Source organism: Eleginops maclovinus, chromosome 16 (genome assembly GCF_036324505.1).
Source record: "Eleginops maclovinus isolate JMC-PN-2008 ecotype Puerto Natales chromosome 16, JC_Emac_rtc_rv5, whole genome shotgun sequence".
Classification (NCBI taxonomy): Eukaryota; Metazoa; Chordata; class Actinopteri; order Perciformes; family Eleginopidae; genus Eleginops; species Eleginops maclovinus.
In genome coordinates, this window is record NC_086364.1 from 23,792,918 (window position 1) to 23,804,026 (window position 11,109).

Consider the following 11,109-nt stretch of genomic DNA (forward strand, 5'->3'; position numbering starts at 1 on the left):
GTCTCTACTTTAAAGAGTCCTCTCCCCCTGTATAATGTAGTGTCTCTACTTTAAAGAGTCCTCTCCCCCTGTATAATGTAGTGTCTCTACTTTAAAGAGTCCTCTCCCCCTGTATAATGTAGTGTCTCTACTTTAAAGAGTCCTCTCCCCTGTATAATGTAGTGTGTTTTTTTTAAGTCAACTGTCATTAGCCAACTATTTTTCCGGACCGGTTGCCAGGAGGTGGGAGTGTCGCAGAGTGTTGGCAGAAGAACCAAAGTGGAGTTTGGTCTCTGTGAGGGAACAGGGAAATAACAAGCATGGGAACTTCCTCCACAGGCGCAGAATTCACTATAATCCTTGAATTGCTTTTTAAAGTGACGTGAAGTCATGTGACCGTGCTGCAGCTCTTGTGTAGGCTAACCTTAGCTTTTTACTTCTGAAATCATAAAGTGGTGTGAAGGTTATCCTGCTGATCTAAATGTGTCAGTATCATAAAGGATTGTCTGACAGAGTTCCTTTTTCCATTAGAGCTTTTTCAAGGGAGCCCCTGGCCACGCTATCCTGCCGTTGTCCTGAGCACAGTGTGTTCTCTTAGGGTTTCTCTAAATATTTATATTATTTATCGAAACTAAAGGCATTAGGCTGTGACTGCTCCGCTGCACAGATCCGCAGCTGACAGATGAAATGGATCAGAAACAGTGTAGCGTGATCAGCAGCGTGAGATATGCTTGTGGATTTCATGGGAGGCAGTTGTGGTTTGTATTTGTTAAATCAAACATAACCTTAGTGCAGACACACCTTGAGATCTGCTGCATCTGCTGGTCTGGTTTATTTTTGTCACTTGTCAAATGCATGCAATACAATTTCAGTAAACAGCAACATGTGACCAACCGGGTTTGCAGTCTGTTTCTTTTTTCCCATGCAGAACAGTTCCTCTCTAATAATGCCCTTTCATTAGCTTTATGCCTGAAGTGCAACTGTACGTCAATGGTCGACAGGATCTTGGCACCCAAACTGATTATGAGAGGGCAGACACAAATGTGTGTGGGAGTGTGTTAAACTTAAATACAGTTAGTGTCTTTGTATTTGACTGAAGGCGTTGTATTTCAAGTATTCTGTTTTGCCAAAAAATAGAAGTTTAATTCACATTCAGAAAAATGAAGGAATTGTTTCATTTTGACATTTGAAAATGTAAATGCTCGTGACAAAAAAGATGTAAAAATCCCCCAAGTGCACGTCATTAAAGGAACCAGCCCTCCCCCCGTTCTGCCCAAAATAAATCTGAACGGTGACTGAAAGTGACATGCCGTCTTTCATCGACTGTGTAATGTGTAGACTCTAAGCCCCTATCCTCGGGGTGTTCTGGAACAAATCAGGACACCATCACCAGTGAGAGTCCTCGATTAACCTACGTTGAGTGGGCTTTGGCAGAAAACCTGCAAATTGCATTTCTCTAAACTGAAAGATGAAGTAAATTCAGTTTGATCTAAGGAGACTAAAAGATATTTGCATGTTGTTCAAAGGATTTTAATAATGTAAACAGTCTTGATCTGCCCCTGGTTCCTGATCCACTTCCGGTTCCTGATCCACTCCTGGTTATTAATCCACTCCTGGTTCTTAATCTGCTCCTGGTTATTAATCCACTCCTGGTTCTTAATCTGCTCCTGGTTCAAACTGCTCCTGGTTCCTGATCCACTCCTGGTTCTTAATCTGCTCCTGGTTCTTAATCTGCTCCTGGTTCTTAATCTGCTCCTGGATCTTGATCTGGTTTTTTAATATCGACTAACTTTTAAGACAAGGCCAGTTTATTTATAAAGCACTTTTCAACACAAGGTATTTCAGAGTGCTTTACATAAAGTGAAGTATTAAGAGCAGTAAGAAATAGTGAAAAGTGCATCTAAAACCAGTCATTAAAATAGGATATGGGAGAATGACTTTATTGATCCCAATTTGGAAATGTGTTCGTTGCAGCAGAACAATACAACTAAATAAAATAGCATTTAAAAACAAAGTTAAAAATATATCATTTGGAAAAAAGATGTACAGAAAATATATAAAAAAACTAAATATAAAGCAGAATATAAAATGTACCATCAAAGGAACTCTCAAGATTCATTTTTTAGTCCAAACCAAAGTAGTAGCATGCCTGCATGATTAAATCCTTTCATTAGAAACATGTCTGATGTTCATTCAGAGGAATAGGAGGAAACATGGGTAACAAATCCACCAGGCAGGACCGTGTTTGGCGCCCTGAAACAAAAGCACAGATCAAAATCACAGATCAAAATCACTTACTTATTATGTTTGTATCACTAAAGCTGACCCTCCCGTGGTTTTGGGACAATGGGATTTTCTGTCAATAACACCATTCATGTTGTAGGGTCTTTGGACACCACCTGTAAGATATTACAATGCTGCTAATTAGGAACACCAATTTAGAAAATCATCCTCAACAAGCAGATAAAAAACGTGCAAACAGAGAAAAACAGGTCAAAATAAAGAAATGCAGAATTTTTTAGAAGTGCTCCTATCGGACACGGCTGACATTACGCTAGCATTAGCATGTAGCTCTCTATTTGCAGCATTTACAGTGTTTTCTGTATCAGTGTCTTATTGTTACCCCTGTTTTCATTGTGTTTTGTAGGAAATGTTCATTTATTCGAAGCCCAGGAGTCGATTCAAAAGAAACGAAGTGAAGCTCCTCTTATAAGTTTTAAAGGAGTGTTTAATAAAAGCATGCAGCAGTAGGCTTTACAAAAGCTTCACAGCTGTGGCTCAATAGCCCGGGACACGCGTCCACAGGCCGCTGACTGAGTGGAGCTCATCAGTAGTTCCTGTCTGGCGGTCCGGAACAAAAGAGAGATCGATCTCACAATACACACATGTTCTATAGAACCACCCCTTTCCCGCCATACGATAAACAACTTCAAAATCAGACGTGCTCCGCTCTCGTGCTCTCATTGGTTGGTAGTGGGGGGCTGGATCCTGTTGGCTGCTTGTCACATGGGGTTCTCCGGACTCTTCTATTGGCTGAAGTCGTCGGGGGCGGGTCCTCCTATGACGTCACCGTCGCCATCTTGTTAGTGAAGTCCTGGATCTCTTATCTACGATATTCTATTATGCAATCCTTCTGAGGTTTATCAGGTATTAAACAGGCAACAGTATCACTACAGCATCAATGAGTGAGAGGTAGAGGCGGTGTGTTTAGTATGTAACTCCACGCGTCCTTCTCCCTCTACTCATATATACAATATCAGCTACATGCTAACTGAGGCTAACAACAACATCCGGTAATACTACCGGAATTGGACAAATATGGTCCGTCCAGAAACAGTGAATTATCTTTTAATGTTCCGTTAACTATTCCCACGAAGAAGAGGTTACACCCTCTGCCCCTCACTTCATAGAATAGATTAGTTCATAACATTTGGAAGGGATAAAGATAAATGACATACATGTGATATTGGGACGATTGATTTGAGTGACCATGCACCTATATATCGAACTGTTGACCTTGACCTGCCACCCCAAAATACTATATGGAAATGTAACTCTGGCCTACTTAATGATCTTTGTTTCAAAGAAGACATCAGAAAAGAAATGTGTGTTTTCATGATAATGATGATGTTTGACCTAAAATATTGTGGGATACTATGAAGGTGGTTTTAAGAGGGGAAATGATAGCGATAGCTGCACATACGAAAAGACAAAGAAAAAAAGCTTTAGAGGAACTGCAACGGAAATTGAAGAATTTAAAATCAAAACACGAGACCAATTCAGATGGAAATACATTTCAGGAAATTGAGAAAATCAGGAATGAAATTAGAAGTTGAACCACACAAGACCTTAAAATAAACCTCATGTTATTAAAGCAGACATTATGAAAGTGGCCCAAAATCAATGAGAATACTCTCATGGAAACTGAAGAAAAAACTAGCTGAAAATACAGTTCATAAAATACGAGACCCTAGAACAAATGATCTCAAAACAAACTAAGTGAGATTCATGAAGCATTTTACAAAAAGTGATATACAAGAGTCCCAGGGGGGGGGACACGGTCCAGATCGATGCTTTCCTGAACACCTTGAATTGATCCACTCTTAATGAAGAGCACAACCAAAAGCTTCCAAACATCAGTCAACAACATACATTAAAGCGAAATGGGAAAAGGAATCTGAGATACCGTAGATATTTCTGAGGAAGAATGGACATTAATATGTGAGAACCAATGGAACTGGAAGATATTTCGGTAACACTTTACTTGAATGGGTGTTCATAAGACTGACATCACACTGTCATAACCATGACACCTGTGTTAAACATGAATGAATACTGATGACAGTTGTCGTTAAGTGTCATTCGGTAAGTTATGTCACTTTTGATGCAAAGGTGACATTGTTTGAGATGTCCTTGTTATGACAATTGACATAAACCTGTCATAGCAGACCGAACTGTCAAACGTCAGAAAAACGTTCAGCTTGATTTCTCAGCGCGACATTGAACCGTCACATATGGATGGTTTTGACACTCGCTGTCACAAAACCATTACAATTGTCTTAAATGTTGTCCTTTTCATTAACATATGTGTCATGTCATGGTTATGACGATGTTATGTCAGTCTTATGAACACACATTCAAGTGTTACCGATGTTTCATTACGCCATCTCAGACAGACAGTGTGGACACCAAAGCTCAAACCATTACCACATCTTCTGGGACTGTCCCAGCATTAAACACTTTTGGAAGGTGGTACACTGCTTTACAGGAAATCTTTTGTGAGGACACCCCTTTGGACCTTAAGACCCTATATCTTAGACATATACCTCAAAGTTGGCTGAAAGGGGATAAACGCTTGATAAATGCAATGCTGGTGGCGGGTAAAAAGTCTATTACCAGAGTGTCCAACAATCATTACATGGAGAGACGTTGTACAGAAATCTACAGAATGGAGCAGACGACAGCTCATATTAACCAAAGAATGGAAACCTTTCTTGAGCACTTGCAAAAGTGGTGCATATATGTCAGAGGTAAATGGCCTGATTGTATTTCTTTACTCTATTGAAAATGATTCCTCCCAGTTTCACTTATTATTTCTGTTGGTTTATATGTGTGTTTGTATATTTGATTTTGATTTCTATGCTTGAAAAAGTAAGAGAATATGTTCCGTGTATGGATCGTATGCACAGAATCTGAAAAAGGTACATAGATGTTTGTGAGATTCTGAACACTAATAAAAATACAAATTGAAAAATAACAACTTGCTTGGCTTCCGCCTATCTGCATATGATTTAGTGCTGCTTCAGTATGAAACCACATATTGTGGGCTTGCGTGAGGCGACCACATTGCAGAACCACAGCTACCCCATTGTGAGCGGGACGGGATGCCAGCAGATATAGTACATGCAGTCCCCTGAGGCTCGACAGCATCACAGAGGCTAAGACTTTTTGATACCAAAGATCAAAATGCCAAAGGATGGAAACAGAAAATCCCTCAGTCTTTGACAAAGAACTGTTTTTCATTAAAGGGTTTTGAACATATGAAAAAAAAAAGCCCACCCAGAACCTGCACTCGCATCACTGTGTGATGAGAGCTAAGCAGATATCTGGCAGATTTTGAGATGCTATTGAATTTATTGAGGCCATCATTTTTTCATTGCATGTTGATGCGTTGGCTGGAGCTATAAGCATGCATAGACCCACGTTAACCCAACAAGCACAGCAGGAGCTAGTCCCAAACAGCCGTTGCGCAAGTGAGACGCGTTTATTTATAAAGCACATTTCAACACAAAGCGATTCAAAGTGCTCTATAATCATGAAAGACATAAAGAGCATTTAGAAATAGTGCAGCAGAAACACATTACAGAAGGCCTTTAAAAACAGCCATTTGAAAGCAAAGATAAAAGTCACAGAATGAAAGTCACAGAATGAAAGTCACAGAATGAAAGTCACAGAATGAAAGTCACAGAATGAAAGTCACAGAATGAAAGTCACAGAATGAAAGTCTCAGTGCAGTGTGAGATCAGAACAGCTCTTTAAAAGCAGCGGCGAAAAGAAGTGTTTTCAGCCTGGATTTAGAAGCAGTAAGAGCAGCAGCGGACCTGCAGGGTTCTGGCAGCTTGTTCCAGATATTTGGAGCATGGTAACTGAACGCTGCTTCACTTTGTTTAGTTCTAATTCTGGGGACAGAAATCTGACCCGTCCCAGAAGAGCTGAGAGTTCTGGATGGTTCATAATGTAGCAGGAGATCAGAGATGTATTCTGGGCCTGAACCATTCAGTGCTTTATCAACCAGCAGCAGAACTTTGAGACCAGTTCTCTGACAGACAGGAAGCCAGAGGAAAGACCTCAGAGCTGGACTGATGTGGTCCCCTCTCTCAGAGGAAAGACCTTCAGAACTGGACTGATGTGATCCCCTCTCTCAGAGTAAAGACCTCAGAGCTGGACTGATGTGATCCCCTCTCTCAGAGTAAAGACCTCAGAACTGGACTGATGTGATCCCCTCTCTCAGTGTAAAGACCTCAGAACTGGACTGATGTGATCCCCTCTCTCAGTGTAAAGACCTCAGAACTGGACTGATGTGGTCCCCTCTCTCAGAGTAAAGACCTCAGAACTGGACTGATGTGGTCCCCTCTCTCAGTGTAAAGACCTCAGAACTGGACTGATGTGGTCCCCTCTCTCAGTGTAAAGACCTCAGAACTGGACTGATGTGATTCCCTCTCTCAGAGTAAAGACCTCAGACCTGAACTGAGGTGATCCCCTCTCTCAGAGTAAAGACCTCAGAACTGAACTGATGTGGTCCCCTCTCTCAGTGTAAAGACCTCAGACCTGAACTGAGGTGATCCCCTCTCTCAGAGTAAAGACCTCAGAACTGAACTGATGTGGTCCCCTCTCTCAGAGTAAAGACCTCAGAACTGGACTGATGTGATCCCCTCTTAGTAGTTCTGGCAAAACAACAAGACAATAAACTCTGAGCCTGTGAGAATGGAATGGAAAACAGAGTATGAAAAGGAATTGGCTCCCAGCCCGGATGTCTCAATGCTGGTATTTTAAGGGATTGTTGAGCAATGTCTGGTTTTACCCCCCTGAAAATGAAATGTAACATACCAGATGGCAATCTCATATGTTACATGGCATGTAACCTCACATAGTTTCACGAACTGATCATTCTGATGATTGAGCTGCGTAGTCACATAACTAAACGTAGCCTCAGGTAAACATGATTTCACTGCGCGTGCATGTCTTACCTCTCCTCAAGCTACAGTATGTTTGTTATAATGAGTTGTTTTTTCATTTAAAAAGAAGAGATTGAAATCAGAAATATTGAAAACGAAATGAAAGGATGGACTCCCAAGCTGTTTCGGTTGAGTTCCGTGGCTCTCACCCTCATATTGTCCAGGTGCAGAAACCTCTGATTACCTCGAAAAATGTATTACTAGTAAGCTAAACATTTAGCAGCCAAATATTTGTCTCAAGAGAGCAGAACTCAAAGCAGACTGAATATAAAGGTAGAGTTTGATCAGGAACGTTAATGCTAATAACGCTCTGTTGGCTAAAATGTTCTTAGGCACTAATTCTGTTAATGATGTGTTTGCTCCCAAAAAAAAGCACAGGTTTCAAGAGTCAAGATAATTTTGAAGAGACAAACTTTTAACCTGCAACTCTTTTCTCGTTTGTGACTTTTTAAAGCCGTGCTTCACAGTGAACATTGAGCAAGTGTGGACAGTCTACAACAGGGGTGCCCAACCTCTACCATCTACCAAGCCATATCGAAAGCCACAGCATAGCCACAATTAATTTTGCACCTATATAATAACAGAATGCTCTGACACAAAGATCAACTTTTAATAATAGTACATGTATTGAAGTAAATGTACGTTGCGCAAAGAATAAGCACAAGTAGGCCTGGGACTGGCCCGTAACAACTCAACAACATACAACCCAATTAATACAATGCCTAATTCAAGTTGGAAAAGTGGTTCTCCACCTTAGTGGGACTTCTGGCACTGAGAGGAGGAAGCTAGTCTCTCATAGTCCGGACAGTAGGAGCTGAGTGCCAGCCGTAAGCAGGCCGCAAGGTGGTCATCAGTCCTGGTGGATCTGTATTTGGACTTAATGATGTTCATATGTGAAAAGGCAGACTCACACAAACATGTTGATCCAAAAAGTGCAGTCAACTTCTTTGCAGTGTGTCTGAGGTTGGGGCACTTCTCTATCTGCATTAGATTCCAGAATTGGACCTTTGTGTCAGGTCTCTTGATTTGAGCTCAATGTCATTATTTAGTGTGAGGATCTCAATCTCAATGGCACCGCTCTCCAGGTTGAAGAGTGATGCCACTTTGGACGTTATACAATCCACATCTATATTTTCCCCAAATGGAAAACTGAGAAGACTGACAACAGGCTCAATGGATGCAAAGTCAGTAAAGCGCCTGTCAAATTCTGACAAGATGCTTTGCACTTGATCATCATAACGTGCACTCTCAAGCTCCGCACAGTCTTTGCCCTGACGCTTAAGTTCTGTGTCCATGTGTGGAGAGTTCTGCAGATCTCACTGTTGCAACCTGCTTGATAGCAGCTGCAGCAACTTGCTTATAAAGGTGTTCACGGAGCTGATCATGTTGATGATGTGTTTGCTCTTACCCTGCAGCTCTAGATTCAAGTGATTGAGCTCGTCAGTCAGATCAGTAAGAAAGGCGAAACCCAAGAGCCACTGACTGTCTTCTAGCTGTGCATACTCAGCATGGTTTGAACGTTTCAGAAAGTCTTTAATTTCGGGCAACAATTCAGAAAACCGTTCCAGAAATGTACCTCTGCTGAGCCGCCTTACGTCTGTGTGCAGCAGCAGATCTGTGTGCTCTGCACCGGTCTCCTCCAGTTGCGCACGGAATAATCGCCTCTGCAGACTCCTGACCCGAACAGAACAGGCCATCTTGTTAGCCACATCCATCACGTCTTTCATATTTACAATCTTCCCGCACAGCCCTTGCTGGTGAATAATTCAATGGTAATTCAGGAAATCCGGGAAAGATTCAGACTGTTTGCACAATCCAATGAACCCAGCAGTACGTCCAATCATTGCTGGAGCCCCATCAGTTGTAATGGAGACGAATTTGAAGAGGGGCAACTTGCTCTCACTAACGAATTCCATACAAACCTGAAAAACATCTGTGCCTCTTGTGTGCCCTCTCAGAGGCAAAATGGTCAGCAGCTCTTCTTTTACACTCATATTGCCGAAAACCATTCTAATGAACACACATAGCTGAGCCACATCCACAGCATCAGTGGGTTCATCGACTTGCAGAGAAAAACACTCACATGTGTCAACATCATTCCTCAATTGCTGTTCAACATCCTCCGCCATTCCCTCGCATCGCCGTGTAACAGAATGTCTTGATAGCTGCACATCCTGAACAGCAGACACAATCTCCTTTCGATTTTTAAAATCGCTTCTTTCACAATCTCACCATCCTCGAAAGAGTTCTTTCCTTTTGCAAGAACACCACAGACACGATAAGAAGCTGTGGTTGCAGCCTTACTCGTGGTATTGGGCCTGGTAAAAATGGACTGTTGTGCTGCTAGCTGACTTTTCAATTCCTTGACTTTTCGGGCGCGCAGTGAAGATTTAGCTGGACAGTTCGTATCGTAGCTCTTGTGGACCGTCTTGAAATGCCGCTCCAAATTCCCTTTCTTTGGTAAAGCCACATTTGCATTGCAGATAAGACAGATGGACTTGGCATTCGAACACACGAAACAATAATCCTCCTCCCACTCTGAATGAAAATGAGAAGTTTAAGATGTTGTAGCTTCTGCCGCCATGGGAGTATCCACTCGCTCTAGTCAAGCTTCTCACGCCCTTCGGAGTCCTTAGTTAGAACCTAGCAACCATACCCTGAGCGCGCAGATAGAAAGAAGCGCGTGAGATGTTTTCTGTGATTATGTCTGATCTACTTTACCATAGCTGTACAAATCTACACGCTGCTTCACGCGATCAGCAGTTCATTGTGCCTATTTAAGAGGTTTTAAGTTGGAAGTTTTAATGCAGGCCTATTTTACACAACAGTAGGAGGATAGCCTACACACAACATTTTCTCGCGGTCGACTGAACTCAGCCCGCGATCGACTGGTAGACCGCGATCGACTGGTTGGGCACCCCTGGTCTACAACATGACAGCGAACTAAGGAGGCTCTTCTATAGACTCTACTATATTTTACAAAGGGAAGCGCTTCATATTCAGTTAAAAGAGCTGCAGTTTTGGTTTCAGAGACACATTTCTTATTAAAGAAAGAGTTACATACTGTTCTGATAACTCTTGGAACACCAACATAAGGAACATAGGATTGGATAGATTTTATTGGTGAAGAACTTTGATGTTTCATGCACATCTTAAAGTTACAGAGTGTAGAGTTGTAAAATGTTGTGGCTAATCTAAAACACACTGCAGCAGAGAGCGGTTTCTGAAGCAACACACAGAGCTTTACTGGAGCGTCATTATTCTGCCAACCTTTTCTTCACATCCTTTTAGAGCGTATTTGCTATTACTTTCATCAACCTTCACCTGCCTGATAAACAGTATTTAAGCTTTTAATTGAACTGGTATTGAGATAGACTATTCAGATCTTCAGTACGTGATTACTCCATCCTAGGAGCTGAACGTTCACAGTGTGTTTACAATTACTCTCTGCTGACCATAGACACAGGTCAGAGGTCACCACTGTCTAACCATACGAGCTTAAATAAGTTCCCACATTTGAATTATACATTAATAGCTAGCTACCCTGCTTACATTCGCTACCAAGTTTGTTATTTGGGTAGCTAGATTTAGCTAGCTTACTATGGATGGATAGATAGATAGACAGAGAGAGAGATAGAGAGAAAGAGAGGGAGAGAGAGAGGGAGGGAGGGAGGGAGGGAGGGAGGGAGGGAGGGAGGGGAGGGAAAGAGAGAGAGAGAGAGAGGGAGGGAGGGAGGGAGAGAGAGAGAGACAGAGAGGGAGGGACGGATGGACGGAGAGAGAGAGATAAAGAGATGGATAGATAGAGAGAGGGAGGGAGGGACGGAGAGAGAGAGAGAGGGATAGATAGAGAGAGGGAGAGAGAGAGGGAGGGAGGGAGGGACGGAGAGAGAGA